The sequence below is a fragment of the Zosterops lateralis genome (assembly GCF_965231275.1).
Source record: "Zosterops lateralis genome assembly, chromosome: 11".
Lineage (NCBI taxonomy): Eukaryota > Metazoa > Chordata > Aves > Passeriformes > Zosteropidae > Zosterops > Zosterops lateralis.
This window is the reverse complement of record NC_139771.1, coordinates 6375496-6391097: the sequence shown is the minus strand read 5'-3', so window position 1 is coordinate 6391097 and position 15602 is coordinate 6375496. Positions and strand designations below refer to the sequence as shown.

General features: G+C 40.5%; 1 protein-coding gene across 1 annotated transcript in view; it reads left to right on the top strand.

Annotated features, from left to right (window-relative positions):
• Window positions 1-15602, top strand: part of VGLL4 (vestigial like family member 4) — a gene marked incomplete at its 5' end in the record, with an annotated part of 70441 nt that overhangs the window by 10948 nt on the left and 43891 nt on the right. The gene's annotated exons all lie outside the window — the stretch shown is intronic.

Below are 15602 nucleotides of genomic sequence, written 5' to 3'. Positions count from 1 at the left end.
CCACCCCTCCCAGCCTGGCAGTGAGGCCGCTCCCGCTGCAGTCACCGCTCTCAGACCATCCTCAGTTACTGACAGGCACTGACTGATTGATTTTATACCCCACTTTGTGCTCAGGTTCTCCCCATCCTGAGCAAACACTGACCCCTCAGAGCTCTGTCAGCCTCAGCAGTTTTGGCAGAATGTGCTGAAGCTTCTCTGCAGCCAGACCAGCTCCAGAGACGACCATCACACACAGGATATCCCAACACCACCGCTCCTTCTCATGATTCCCAGCAGATGTTTTGACTTTAAAGGTCACTGTAACTCTGTGGCCAGGCTGGCTCCTGGCTCCCCAGAGTGTGCCAGCAGAGCTCAGGGCTGGAATGTGCGTTCCTGACATCAGGAATGAGATTTCATGGATTTCTCCTTCGCTGCTGTCCTTATCCAACCAAATCTCACCAGACTCACTTGGGCAACAATGGGCAGAGCATGATTTAAAATGGTAATTCCGTGTCAGAAGAGAGATTATGTGAGAAATTAGGACTTGGTGGGATTCTCAATGGCTTTAAGACAATTTCTGGAGTTCTGCAGGCTTTGATTTTTGCAAATTTTTAAAATTTTTTTGCAATTTAAAGATAAATTTAATCTTCAGGATTAGATTTATCCATCTATAGGCAGAGCAGAGGCAACCTGGCAAACCCTTGTGACAAGTGCAGTCTGATGTTGTAATAAAAACTTGACTATTGATACCTGCCTGCACCCTGATGGAGTTCATGCCACTTTCTGCTCTCTTCAGACTCAAATATTTATTAGGAACGGGAGAAAGGCTGACAACAGAAAAATGTAGATTATTTTTTTTTTTACTAATGCTGGTGGGTGTTCCATTGCACCAGGGTCCCTTTCACAAAGCTTCTCCCCTGGCTGGTGGCTTTTTGCTTTTTCAATCCCCTGTTCCCACTGGACTCTTTTCTATGGTCATCTCTTCAGGTTTGCCTGCCTGTGTCTGTGTGATCATCTGGCAGCTCCATCCTAAAGTCAGTTTGCCTTTTCCCTCTCAGAACTAGGGCACAGTGGCATGAGGAGCTGTTCCCCTGGCCCCAGTGCAATCCCATTAATGCTATTTCTGCTCTCTTCATACTTAAATATTAATTAGGAATGGGGGAAAGGCTGACAACAGAAAAATGTAGAATTTTTTTTTTTAAACCACTGCTGGTGGGTGTTCCCTCCTGCCCAGCACTGCTCTGTTCCAACCTGTCCCCTTGTGCTCCCCTCACCATTTCAGTTATTGAAGGCAGGCAGGTTCTGGGAGCACTGCAGTCACTTCAATTAACAGCTGTAAAGTACTAAAGAGAGAGTTTTGTAAAGTACTTAAAGAAAAGGAAAGGGAAAGGAAGAACTTTGATTTATTTCTCAGATTGGATTCTGTCCTGGCTTTGGCTGGGACAGAGTTTTTTCCTTCTGTCACGACAGATTCCAAATATATTTGTACAAACCCTTGTTTCCCTTTCCTCTTTGGATTCCTGTTCTTCACTAAGTTGGAAAGGGATCAGAATTTTTCCTCTTAAAATGGCTTAAATTGCATGTTCATTGAAGTAAGGGGAAAATATTTATGCAAATAATGCCACTTTGTGACTTCATTTGGTTGTTAAAACACAGAAAAGATAAAGAATTTCTCTGGTAGCTGTAGAATAACTGATGTCTCCTTTGAGAAATAGAAGCTGTAAATGAAGATTTTGTTTTTGTAAGGTCTCTTTCACGTTTACTTTCTGCATTCTCTGAGGTCTTATTTTTAATTTTCCTCTCACCTGCCATTATGAAGGCAGTGGTCTGTGATTAATGGATTGGAGGCTGCAAATGAGTGTGCAGCTTATTGGTGGAATTAAATTCCATGGGCCAGCTATTTAATTAAATGTTCCATGTGAATTGGACTCTTTGGTTTTGCATGGCCCTGAGGAAATGCACATAATGCCATTTGTCGAGTAACTGAGGTTATTTTGATTGCACAGAAATTGATTGTTATTAATGTAATTAAACATTTAAAAATTCAAGGCTTTTCAGCAATCGTTAATTTATTTTTTTAATGAGAATTTCTTCTGTGTTTTGTTGAAATAGTAAGAAATACTTGAGGGTGGAGAATTCCAACAGTGAATGAAAGAAGAGGTGAAAATGGGATTGAAGGAAGGACAAGGCTGTCCTGTGCTAGAAAATAATTAGTACAATTTCTTTGCCATGATGTTTTAGCCCATTATTCTTACAGATATTTCAATATTATTAATAGATATAAAATTTATTAATATATATTATATAAATATACAAAATATTATTAATATTTATTAATATAGAATATTTAGATATATAAATATTTTATAAGGTTTAATATCCACGTGCTTCTGAAGTAAATGTGTGAGAAGGAAACTGGTGAAGCACAGGGAATTCCACAGGGAATGAAGCTGGAGGCTGAGGAGAAAGGAATTGACAACTTCAAAGTTCCTTTAAGAGCTGCAACATCATTTCTTGAAGTCTGCTGTAATCATATTTTAGCCCATAACTGGTTTTTTCAGCCTGTGAGTTTGGGTTTGTCACTGCACTGAGAAGGAGGTGTTAATGTGTTGTGATTTAAATCAGTGACAGCAGTTTGTGCCGTGCAGAGTTGGGGATAAAATAATAATATGAGGAATGAAATAACAGTGTGACAAATGCTGGTGTGTCACCAGCACATCCCCTTCCAGCTTGTTCCCGGTTTTAGGCTGTGTATGATCAATTTTACTCAGAAACCAAGGCAGGAAATCAACTTTGGGAAGTTTTCATGACACAGCAGCATCAGTTCAGCGAGTTCACTGATATGATTAACACACACTGGATCAGTAGAAATTATTTTAATTGATTCCAACCTTCAGAGCTTTTACTGCAGTTCACTTGGATCAGACCAAGAGCAATCTTTATAATTGGAATATTAGAGGAGATGAGATGTGTGAGTGTGTGAAGACAAGAATTTGATGTTTCTAATGGGATTTTTGTGTCATCACTGTCACCCTGCCCTGGGACCTGTTTGTCTGCACTCACTGAGCTGAGCTTCTCCTGAACAGCATTGCCCAACCCTGCCATCCAGAGGTGCAGGATTTATTTATTTTCTTTGTTATGCAACACAGCAAACCAACTTGTCTTTCTTTTATATAGTATCTTGTGGGGTTTTTATTTTGTTTTCTGTCAGAGCCAGGATTAAATGCTCAAGAGATAGATTTTGTGTTCAAACTCAGATGTTTATTAATTCTTATCTATGTGACAGTCTTACAAGTTGTGAGTTCTGGCTGACAAAGTGAAAAATGCCTCTGTCTCTATCTCTCTACAAGGCCTTTTAAGCACAAACTGTCCAATTAAGAAATAGTACTTGAATTATTTTTACTTTTAACCCGATAACCAACCACCTGTGGCCGCAATGTGGATTTTTCTACCCAATTACAAAATACCACCCAGACCCATGGAGAAGGTGAAAAAGAAGGACTAAACCTCCATCTTGTTTTTATCTATATATTACTGTATTCTAAAGCCTTAAACTCTTGAGTTTTTCCCCCTGTGATATCACACACTTCTATCCAAACTCCACCCCCACAATCCCAGTGCTGTCACTCAATTTTGGGAGCCTTTTCCACAGCCTCAGGTCAGTGCAGTGTTTGCTTGGGGGTCAGTGCCTGTCAGCACAGAGAGTCTGAAATCCTCAGTGCCCAGGGCTCCAACAGTATCTTTTTTTCTGTGAAACTTTGTGAGCTGTTGGGTATTTGATCACCTCTGGCAGTGCTGGGGTATCACTCCTGATGCTGAATCCTGATGTGGCTAATTGGTTTCTTTGGGATTGTCTTCACTGCTCAGACGTTCCTGACACAAATTCGATCTTCCAGGAAGGCTAAATTGAGCAGGCTTTAAGCTGAGCTGGTTGGGAGTATAAAATACAGCCTAAATCAGCTCAACAGGAATGGTGGTGTTGGGATATCCTGTGTGTGATGGTCGTCTCTGGAGCTGGTCTGGCTGCAGAGAAGCTTCAGCACATTCGGCCAAAACTGCTGAGGCTGACAGAGCTCTGAGGGGTCAGTGTTTGCTCAGGATGGGGAGAACCTGAGCACAAAGTGGGGTATAAAATCAATCAGTCAGTGCCTGTCAGTAACTGAGGATGGTCTGAGAGCGGTGACTGCAGCGGGAGCGGCCTCACTGCCAGGCTGGGAGGGGTGGGTTAGACCTGAAAAATTCGTGTTCCACATGTAACAGAGAGGAAAAAAAAAAAAAAAAGGAGTGTTGAGACACAGTTCAGAGGTGGATTTTCTTGGTGGCATAAAATTCCATGAAAAATAAAACTTGAGGCAGGGATTTGCCAGGGGTGATGTGAGTGCTGCTCCACACTGTCAGCACAGCTGAGCTCCTGCTTTGTGCTCTCAGTGACAGGAATTTACTTGTGACAAATCTGCTGCAGCCTGACAGAATATCAAGGACTTTAGTGGCTTTGGAGCTGGGAGGAGTATTTGCTGAGGAAAATCAACAGGCACCTGGTTTGTGTTCTTTTGGTGTTCCCTGTGGAAATGATGTGTGCACAGGGAGAATCTGTTGGGATATCTGATATAGCAGAGGGAGAGTTTCCCTTTGTAGCTGCATCCTGCTGCTGATAACTCTGTGAGGTGAACTTTGATCTTGGCATCATCTGCACTGCAGATTTTTTTCTTTTTTTTACTGAGGCTGTTGCCTTGCCAATGGGCTCATTCTCATGAATGATAATTAATTTTAATTATTGTGAGGTTTGTGGATATGGAGACCTTGTTCTTATATTTGATTTCTTACATTTGATCAGAGAAATTGTGTGAGGACATCTTCCTGAGACCAAAGTCAGGCTATGGGGTTTTTTAGCTGAAGTTAAGGAGCAGATTATGCTCCCTGAGATGTTTGAAGGGTCACAAGAATTCAGGAATGTCCAAGATATGCAACTCAACCAGGTTTTCCCAGAGGGCAACATGTCAAACAGCCTTTCCTGGCCCAAATTCCCACCTGAAAAAGGCTGTGGAAGGACAGCAGGTGTGTTGGGTTTGGGGTGGGACACAAATGATTCTTGCTAATGAGGGAGGTTTTAATTAACCAAAAAGCTTTTTGAGGTGATAAATACTTTGGGATTTTCTGATCTGCTTTATGCTGGGATTACAGATCAGGATTTACAGGCAGGAACTGGCTCTTCTCTCTCATGCAGAGGGTAAAAAATGCTTCAGTTTGCTGTGAGATCAAACCATCTTTGTGGGAAGAATCTGAATTTCTATCCAAAGGTAAAGAGAGGAGTGTGCAGAGCCCAGTCTGGAAGATTATCCATCTATAGGTAAAATAGAGGCAACCTGGCAAATCCATGTGACAAGTGCAGTCTTATGTTGTAATAAAAACTTGAATATTGTTACCTGTCTGCACCCTGATGTGTTCCCACTGGACTCTTTTTTATTCAGGTTTTCATGCCTGTGTCTGTGTGATCATCTGGCAGCTCCATCCTAAATTTATTTTGCTTTTTCCCTCTCAGAACTAGGGCACAGTGGCATTAAGAGCTGTTCCAGTGACCTCAGTGCAATCCCATTAATGCTATTTCTGCTCTGTTCATACTCAAATATTAGGAATGGTGGGCGCAAAGGCTGACAACAGAAAAATGGAGATTTTTTTTTTACCACTGCTGGTGGGTGTTCCATCTCACCAGGGTCCCTTTCATGAAGCTCCCCTGGCTGGTGGCTTTTTCAATCCCCTGTCAGTGCATGAACAGGTCAGACAGGTTCTGCCTGAAAGGAACAACCAGCCCAGGAGTTTTTATTTGTAATTAGGAGAGTGGATGAAAGCAGGGCGTGGTCCTTGCACAGTCAGGATCTGACTGGCTTCTGTGCCTGCAGGGAAATCTCATCTTCCTGCCCGAATTTCTCCAGCTGCCACAGAGGTGGATCCTTGCCCCAGGTGAAAACTGAATATTGGTGTTTGCACTGCTCCTTGCAGACAGAAATTCTGCACGGGTATTATTCCTGATCTGTGTTCAGTGTTAGAAAATTCACCTTTTAGAAGTAAAAATACTGATCGTGTGGCTTTGGTTTAGGTGCATTCTTCTCTTTATATATATAATTAAAAAAATTAAGAATTTCTTCCATTGTGTTCTGGGTGTTTAAGTATCTGACTTCAGGGAAAGCTCAAGGCAGTGAATTGTGAATTTGTTCTGAGACAGGAGATCTCCACATGGCCGAGTGCATTTGATGGATGGGACACCAAAGGAGAAAATGGATTTTGACAGTCTTTATCCATCTACACTTGTAAAAAGTTGTTCTGCCCAACCCAAACAGTTTTGGCACTTCATGATTGGCCTTCAGAAATGTTCAGTTCAGAAGTTTTCATTCATTTCCAGTTCTGAGTTTGTGGATTCACTTTGAGGCCTAATTTACATGATTTTTAAAAAAATATCTGTTAGATTTAAAAGCTGGAAAAAAAAATTGTGTGCAATATCTTCAGGTGCCCACGGGAGAACCAGGCCTTTAAGAAAAGCATCAGCATTGCAAAACTTTGCAATATTATGGAGTTGCAACATAAAGAAGATGGAGGGGAAAAAAGGAGCAATACTCTTTAAACCTTTCTGTATTTTAAAAATTATATGTTACAATATTTATCCTGAAAACTGATTCCTAAGACATGTAATAGTAAAGAGTAGAGTGTCTCCAGCTCAGGATGTTGAAGCTTTTTTTAAAATTTAGTTCATTAATAAATTAAAATTTATTATAGAAGAGTGTGTTAACTTTATTAAATTATTAATTTTTATTGGATACAAAATGACAAATTGTTCGTATCAATGTTGTTAATTATTATTAAATTAAATACTACTTTAATATCTAAAACTATTATATAAATAATATAGAAATATTGATATAGATATATTAATATAGAAATATAAATTTAAATATATAAAATTAATGTTTTTAAATTATGATTAGAATGCAGTAAAGCAGCTGAGCGGGGAGTGCAGGCAGCAGCAGTGTGTGGATTTTGGAGCTCCAGGAGCAGCCACCCAGGACTGGCAGCCAGCCCTGCTCCAGCCCCATCACCAAACTCAATTTTAAGGTTGACACAAACTCAATTTCAAGGTGGCAAACTGGGAGTTTTAGATTTTAAGGTGGTAAACTGGGAGGTTTTGACTTTGAGGCGGCTCTGGTGCTTTAATTCCTGCCTGAAAATCCCGTTGGTGCACACTGGGTGTCTTTTCCTCTCCGTTTGTGACCCTTCCAGCAGATGAACCCCCCACACCAGGGATGTGACTCCTCCTGGCCCAGCCCCAGCAATCATCTTCATATGACACTCCAATTCCTCCAACTTCTGTGAGCAACAAGCCCAGAATTTTTTGGCAATAATCTGATTTACATAATTAGCCCAGCTCACCACCTACAGCTGATTTTTAATATTTTTTTCCCTTGCCTGGGAGCTGGGATTTATTTATAGGGGAATTTTATTTCAGTTGAGACCATTAGGACTTTCTCCTCTTTAGCCACCAGTCCTGTCACAAACTAATCCCTTTTTTACCCTTTTCCTTTGGAAGGAGGTGAATGAGAACTCCAGTACCTCCAGGAATATTTATTTTTCCAGCTTTTTGGAAAGAAGGTGGAATATTCACTGGGTTAGAGAATAAAACATGGAGTTCATGGATCTGAGAGCACCTGTAGCTCCAGAGAAAGAGAATAAAAAGTCAAGAAGGAAAGGATGGAGACAGGGAGAGATTAGGGGATGCTCTGGGAGTTTGATGTGTCACTTCATTTTTGGGATTCCACCATCCCATCACTGAGGGTTTTTTGTGCTGTGTGTGCCTTGACCTGTCCTGTGGCTGCTCCAGAGGAAAACAGGGAACTTCAAAGCCGGAAAATAGGGAATTTTATACCCTGAAAACAGGGAGTTTCAAAGCCTGGAAACTGGGAATTTTAAAACCTCAAAAAGGGAATTTCAAAGCCTGAAAATAGGGAATTTTATAGCCTAGAAACAGAAAATTTTAAAGCCGGGAAACAAGGAATTTTAAAGGCTAGAAACTGAAAATTTTAAGGCCTGGAAATAAGGAATTTCAAAGCCTGGGTCATGAAGAATTAATCTTTGATTGGGAAACTGTGGTGAAACTCTAGGTAAGGTGGGATTGTTGGGAAAAGTTCTTTATTCAAGAAGAGAGGGATGGGTTTAGGCTGATTGGAGGACACATCTTGAGGGAGGTGCTGAGATTGTTGGAAGGGGAGAGAGGAGCTTGTAGGGGAGTGAAAGGGGATGTTAAGATGGAAAATATTTTAATATTTTAAACTATTTCAAGGCTGAGGAAATGTTGGGAATATTTGGAATATTTGTCAAGTTTGGGAAACGCTGAATTTCAGGAAGTGAAGGAGTGGTGGGTGTGAGCCTTGAGGGAAAAAACCCTGATATGTCCCCACAAATCTGCACAGCCAGGGCTGGTTTTTTGTGGTTAAAATTTGGTAGCTGTGATCGTTCCCTGGCTGCCTCTGGGTTAAAAAACAAGTCAAGTGCTAAAACATGACAAATTTCAGGTTGTGGTCACTGCAGTTTCCTCCTGCAGCTCCTCATGGGATGCTGAGGACAACCTGTGCCACGGGCAGTGCTCACCAGAGGGGGATTCTGGTGATTTTTTGGTCAATGAAAAGCCAAAAATTGGGTTTAAAGCATGTTTTTAAAGGTGGTGAGTGATGGTTGTGTGATCCCTGAGAAAACCAGGGTGGAGCTGGCGGAGGGGAAGTGATGGGAAATGTAAATACACACTTTACTGCTTTGTCAGAAAGATGGAAGTGCACAGCAAATAAATGTCTTTTTTAATCCAGGAAGTGATGGGAAATATAAATATACATTTTACTGGTTTGTCAGAGAGCTGGAATAACAAATAAATGTATTTTTTAATCCAAAAATGAAAAACACCCCAAAAAACAACAAAAACAAAACAAAAAACCTTCTTTATCCCATTTCTTTTTTTTCTCATTTCTTTTTTTTCTCATTTCTTTTTTTCCATTTCTTTTTTTTTCCATTTCTTTTTTTTTCCATTTCTTTTTTTTTTTCCATTTCTTTTTTTTTCCATTTCTTTTTTTTTTCCATTTCTTTTTTTTCCATTTCTTTTTTCCATTTCTTTTTTTTATCTCTTTTTTTCCATCTCTTTTTTTCCATCTCTTTTTAGAATGAAAACAGCAAAAGCACAATAAAAAAACTAATGTTGATTCCACTGAAAAATAAGTTTTGGTGGGGAATTTTCAGCATTCTCAAAGTTTCATTTTTGGAAGGAAAGATGCCTCGTGTACCTGTAGAATTGGAAATGGTGACTTTGAGCCGTTGGAAAAAGGGTTTCAGCTTCATTCAGTGCCGGTCCTTGTCCTGCCTGGGGAGCAGCAAAGTTGGGAGGTCGTGGTTTGGAACAGGGGGAGGGTTTCTGACTGATTTTGTGAAGTTTTTCACTATTATTTCTCTGTTTCTGAGACCTGAATTTGTGCTTCTGGACAAGCAAGGACATCCTGTGCAGGATTTAGTGGAATTGGGACAATTTATAACATTCCACTTGTGTCCTACAGGACCCTGCACACATCCATGTGTGTGAATAAATAATACATTACATATTTATAGAATAAAACATGCTCTTTTTATATTAATACTTTCAATAATGCAAAGGTGTTGTTCTTTTTCTTGTGTTCTTTGGTTTTTCGGTATTTTTTCTTCTGTTGATCCAGAGGACCCCCCCCAGCATCCTGAGCAAAGGTTTTTTGGGTGGCCGGGTTTTTGTGAGCACTAAAATTTGGGATAAGTGGGAGTGTGTTTAAGATTGGTTTTGTGTTCTTTTTGGGTTGTTTTGTTTTGTTTTGTTTGGTTTTGTTGGGTTTTTTTTTTTAATTTTTTTTTTTGGGGGGGGGGTGGGTTTTTAGTTGGTTTGGTTGGTTTTTTGGTGTGGTAAAAATATTATTAAGATCAAATACTTTTGAAATAGAGAACAAGACTCTCCACTGGAAAAGAACAGTCTTAGAGCTTGAATGAAATCTCATTTTTATTTAATGGAGTGGGTTGCAAGTTACATAATTGGGTTTTGCAAGAAATACTCATTAATATTTTAATCTTAAAAATTTAGGGTAAGTAATTGCTGTGATGTGCAGAAGCCCAAATTATTTTGTTTCCTAAGGAAAGTTGTGATTGATTTTAGTGCCTGGGACAGCATTGAGAATGCTGGTTTTATCTCATTTCTGAGGTGATTTTAATTACTGGAATATTCAACAATCAAGGTCGGCTCCACAGGTTTCCATTTGTTGACATCTAAGCTCAGTTAGGCCCTGTATATAAATATATATTTATATTAAAAAAAGTGCATTTTATGTCTTGCCAAGTGAGCTATAAGGGGAAATGTTTTCAAAGACTTCAGCAATCTCAGAGCTCTCTGCTTTATTTCTAAACCCTGTAATTAGTGGCTTCTGGAAACTGGATTTGCTTCTTCCCAAAGCTGAGGGATACACACAGTAATTTTGAAATCTAACCTCTAAACACGGCCTGGCTCCTCATTCTCCTAAGTTAAAAGTGGTTTAGATGCCTGAGCATCGAGCTGACTTAAAATTGCCTTTTTTTTCTTTAGGAATCTCTCGTTAAAAAAGAAAAATCTTATTTTTTATCTTTTTATTTCTCATATTGGAAGAATATACAGTAATTTTTTTGCCCTGCTAACACAGTGTCAGGCCGTGGCATTTGTTTGCATCTGGAGGCTCTGGTGGTGCTCGAGACTCTTTGTAGTTCAAGTTGAATTATGTTTGTGATTATCATCAACCCTTCAGAAATTTAAATTAGTATGCAAATAACAGCTTAAAGGTTATCAAGTTTTTAATTAGCACATAACAATTTTTTCCACCCAGATAAACTAGATTTATCTGTTGTGTTTTTGAAGTGTTCTAAGAAAACAAAAAGAGAAAAAACACACCAGCAAACTGAGAGCTGCAAGATCCCAGAGAAATGGAAAATATTCTTGATAAACCAGAGGCCTCACCCAGCACCTCTGTGCCTATTTTATACATTCACTCAGAATTAAATGTGATTTTTGCCAAAAAAACTCCAGAAAACCTTACAAGGGGAAGCTCTGTCTGTGCCCTGCCTTGGATTCTGCATTTCCTGGCCCAAATTCCCACCTGGAAAAGGAGTGTTTAGTTTGGGGCAAGAGAAAAATTATTCTTGCTGATGAGGGCAGGTTTTAATTAACTAAAAAGCTTTTTGAGTTGATAAATACCTTGGAATTTTCTGATCTGGTATGAAATAGCTGGTCCTAAACAGCTCAATATTTACAAAAAAGTGATCTGAAATTTTTATTCACCATCACAGTGAGAGGCTGTTTAAAGATCTGTGTATCTTTAAAGAAGTCAGTAGTACAGAATAAGAACTGAAGTACAGAATAAGAGCTGCAGCACAGCAAGACATTTTTTAAAAATAAAATTTTAAAAAAATGTAAAAAATCCATCTGCCAGGCCAGACAAACCATTGCCATCTATTCCTGGGCCCTACAAGTGCTTCCAACTCTGGACATTTTTAGGCATCGCTGTATTTTTGGTTTTCCTGGCATTTTGTTCTGTGGGGATTCCTACAGTGAGTTACCCAGCACTTCGTGACACTCACACACTCATAAATTTAAAAAAAAAAAAAAAAAAATTGAAATAAACCAATTTCCTCACTAGAAATGCTGTGTTTGAGTTTTTAAGCAGCATTCCCTAAATTTTAGTTATGACAAGAATGATAGAATACACAAATTAATTTGTTACAAGTCAGTTTTGGGTGTAAGCTTCCCATTTCAGTCTTGAGAAGCTCCAGTGATAATTTAAAAAAGCATCTTTTGTGTTCTGTAATGTTGCAACCTTTAACTAGGGGACAGGTAAAACAGGAAGGCACCAGCCTGAGCTCAGAGATGTTTTACCTGGTGGGGCTTTTTTAAATTATTGATTTATTTTAAGGGAACAGGTAGTTTGGTGTGATTAAAATCTATTTGCAATGCAACTTTATGATTAGGGAAAAAAAAAGTGGAGGAATGCAGATAGGAATAAATAATGTGTGTTTTGATATCTTCTGTTCATTGGTGTGAGTGTTTAATGCTTTGTAAGAAGTGTGTGAAGTTATTTTTTGTGGTGTCTGACTCACTGAGGGAAGAGTTGTGTTTGTGGATCTGTGAGATTGTCACTGGAAATGTCATTTTCCTTGTCATTTCCAATGTAATTTCTGGCCTTGCTGAGTGTTCAGTCCATTTCAGCTTTATTTCCTCATCACATCTGAACGGATTTCAAAGCAAACACCCCGACTTGCTTCAAGGAGAGTTTTTGTTTTGCCTTTTTCCTGTGCAATGGATGTTTAACAAATACAAGAACAGGGATGTTAGGGGCAGCTTTTCCCACAGGCTGCAGTGGGAAAAGAAAACCCTTTTCCTTCAGGCACATCGCCACCTAGCCACCCTCAACTCCAATCTGCCCTTTTCTTGGGGAGAGAAAAAAGGTAAAACCTGTTTTTTAAATATGCTTGCTTTATTCCTGCACCTCCTGACATATCAGAGTGGGTCTCACCTCTAGAAATGCTATCTTTTCTCTCAGTTACAGAACTGGTCACTGTTTCAATAGTTGCTGTCTGCTGATGATCTCCATGGTAGGAATTTCAGTTGTGTCCCATCTGTGGGGTTGATGCTTAGCCAGTGTTGCCCATTTTCCCCCTGGAAGGTGTTGTGGTGTGCAGGCACCAAAGGCATTTCATTTTCTCAGGCTCTTCAGCACTGTGTGAGAGGGGAGGAGGTAGAGGAGGGCAGAGAAAAGGCAAAGAAAGAAGCAGCTCCCTGCAATGCTCTAAAGCAGCTCAGTGCATGTTCAAATGCTCTAAAACCTGTATAATCTCTCACTGTCAAATCTGATATCATAGACATGATCTATTAAGAATTTTTTCCCTACAAAAATCCAGGTGAACAAATAATATATAGTCACAAGGGTTTATTTTTATATCAAGTCCTGTTATTGACAGTGGTGACCTACCTGCTCTTTTTGCATTCCTTACTTTGCTTTCTGTGCCTCCTGAGGTGGTGAGACACTGCTGTGTGCAGACTGAATTTGCTTTTTCTGTGTTGAGGTGAAGCAGATCCCTGCGAGGCTGGTGCCTGTCCCTGCTCAGTGGGATCATCAGAATAAAATCCCCTATAAATCCCCCTGGAGCCCGTGGCTGCCCCGTTACCTCTAGAGGCTGCTGTTGTGTTAAAGTTCAGTGGATTCTGGATCCGGGATTCCCTGCCAGGAGCAGGAGTGTGCAGTCCTGGAGGAAATGCTCCAGACAATGAGAGGCAGAGATGCCTCAGCTCTGTGTTTGCAGCTATCAGGATGCAGAAGGGACTGATGAAAACCAGCTTTTTTTCCTGGCCCGCTGATGTGCTGATTGTTGGTTTCAGTTCCGTGGAAGATGTCTCAGACTGAGGAGCAGCAATCTGAATTGAGAATTTGCTGACAGGAACCAAGTACTTTACACTGACCCTGACAGTATTTGGGGTTAATGTCTGCTGGACTTGGATTTGTGGAGCTGATAAAATTTGCTTTCAAAGAAAGTTTTCCTAAGAATAGATTTTGGGTTTAAAATGCAATATTAAGAGATAAGATTACATTGATAATCCCTCCTCCACTCTTTCACTAGGCATTGCCTTGTTTTCAGCATAGATTTTTTAATTTAGAAGTTCAAAAAGCTCTGGGTGTTTGGTAGAGTTTATTATTACGTATTGTGAAGCATGTTCATTATGCAACATTTGACAAGTCCAATCAGAGTTTGTACTGAAATGCTGAAAGCCATTCACCTAACAGGGATCATTACTGCCCAAAACCTGCACCCCAGTGACTGCTGCTCTAATAAAGGAGAATTAACTCCTTTATTAGTGTCTGGACAGCACTCCTGAGTAGTCAGTGGTTTGTGGACAACACCCAACCACGCTTTCCCAAACAGCTTGAAGAAATATGAAACTTTGAATATAGAGAATTCAAATTGGAATTTGTGCACCCCTGTCTCACAGAGGACTGCTCTAAAGGAGTTTAAATGGTGTTTTCTTCCTCATCACCTGCCCCTCCCATGAAAATTTAAGTATTTTAAAGTGAAAAAAATGATTACTTATCTTCTTGTCCTTCCCAAGCACCCAATAAATGTGCTGCGTTGTGAATTTGGGGACGCTATCAGTTAAAAACTGTACATATCAAAATATTGTCCCCAAGATTGGTGAGCAACTTGCATTTCATGCTGAAGAAATGTGCCTCTTTTTTAATGTTGTAGGTGTGTTTTTTTAAAATTTTTTATATCTTAGAGGGCTCAGATTCCTCTTGATGTCTTTATTAGATGGCTGTTTTAATTTGATGGATTGGTATAGAATATCTCTGAATATGTACAATATGCAAAACTTCTCGTGCCCGGCTTAAAAATCACCATACACTAATCTTTATTAAAGATATTTCTCTTTCCGGAAAATATCATGGGCTGCTTTGGTCTGTGTGGTTGCAACTTTTCCAAAACAACCTCAACTATTTATTAGATATGAAGATCCAAGAAATGATGAAATGAAATTAAATGAAATGAGATTAGATTCAAGAAACGTGCTGTTACCTCAGCATTGTGTATCTGAAGTGAGGGGAAACCTTTCTTATGTTCTAGGCAATCTTCCTTAGATTATTCAGTAGACAGCAGCAGTAAATGTAAAGTACCTCTTCTTACTGAAATACCCAGAGCCAAAATGCCATCACAAAGTGTCACTCTGAGTTTTCTCTGTCATGTCATCCCTTCTCTAGCAGAGGGGAGAAGTTCTTAGGGTGGAAATTAGTGTTTTCACTGGTTCTGCCCTTGTGTGTACCATGAAGATTCCCTGTCCCAAACAGGCAGGGCTGAGCTGTGCTCCAAGCTGAAGAGGGCAGAGGGAAAATTAGGATTCCAGTCACTTTCTTTAGTTCTCTTCTGGTATCAGCGGCAGGAATTGCAAAGCCTGGTGCCCATCAGGGTCGCAGATGCTGCCAGATGTTGTGGCCTCCTGTCAGGGTGTGTGAGCACATCTGTGCGGTGGGGCAGCTCTGTGCTGCAGGTGGGGCCTGCAGCCACATCCCGGGATGAGAGAGCTGCACTCCCCATCATCCCTGTCATCCCGGCCGGAGCTCTGGTAGCTGCTGAACATCCAGAGCCCGGAATGTTTGACCACTAATAGCCCTGAAAAAATCCCATCTGGCTGTGCCCTGGTGGAATTGCAGCAATGCGTGCCATGCCTGTTTATGTGCGGAGAGAGAAACCTTTTAAAACTATTTATATATAAACTGTATACACGGGGAAACAGCCACTGCCTCACGCCTTTTATTTTAATTGTCCCTCTCATTCCTGTGATTCCATCTGTCATTCCTGCGATGCCATGCCGCGATCCCATGTCTGCCGCTGCCGCAGGACCGCATTGCTTCTCGCTGAAGGCGCTGAGGCCGCGCCGGGGAGAGGAGAGAGGCAGAATTAGTTTTAAATAAAAGGAGCAGCGCCCGTCCCCCAGCCCGGAGCCGCCCGTGCTCGGAGGAGGCCCCTCAGCGCCGCTTCCTCTCCTCGCCTCCTCCTCCTCGTCCCGC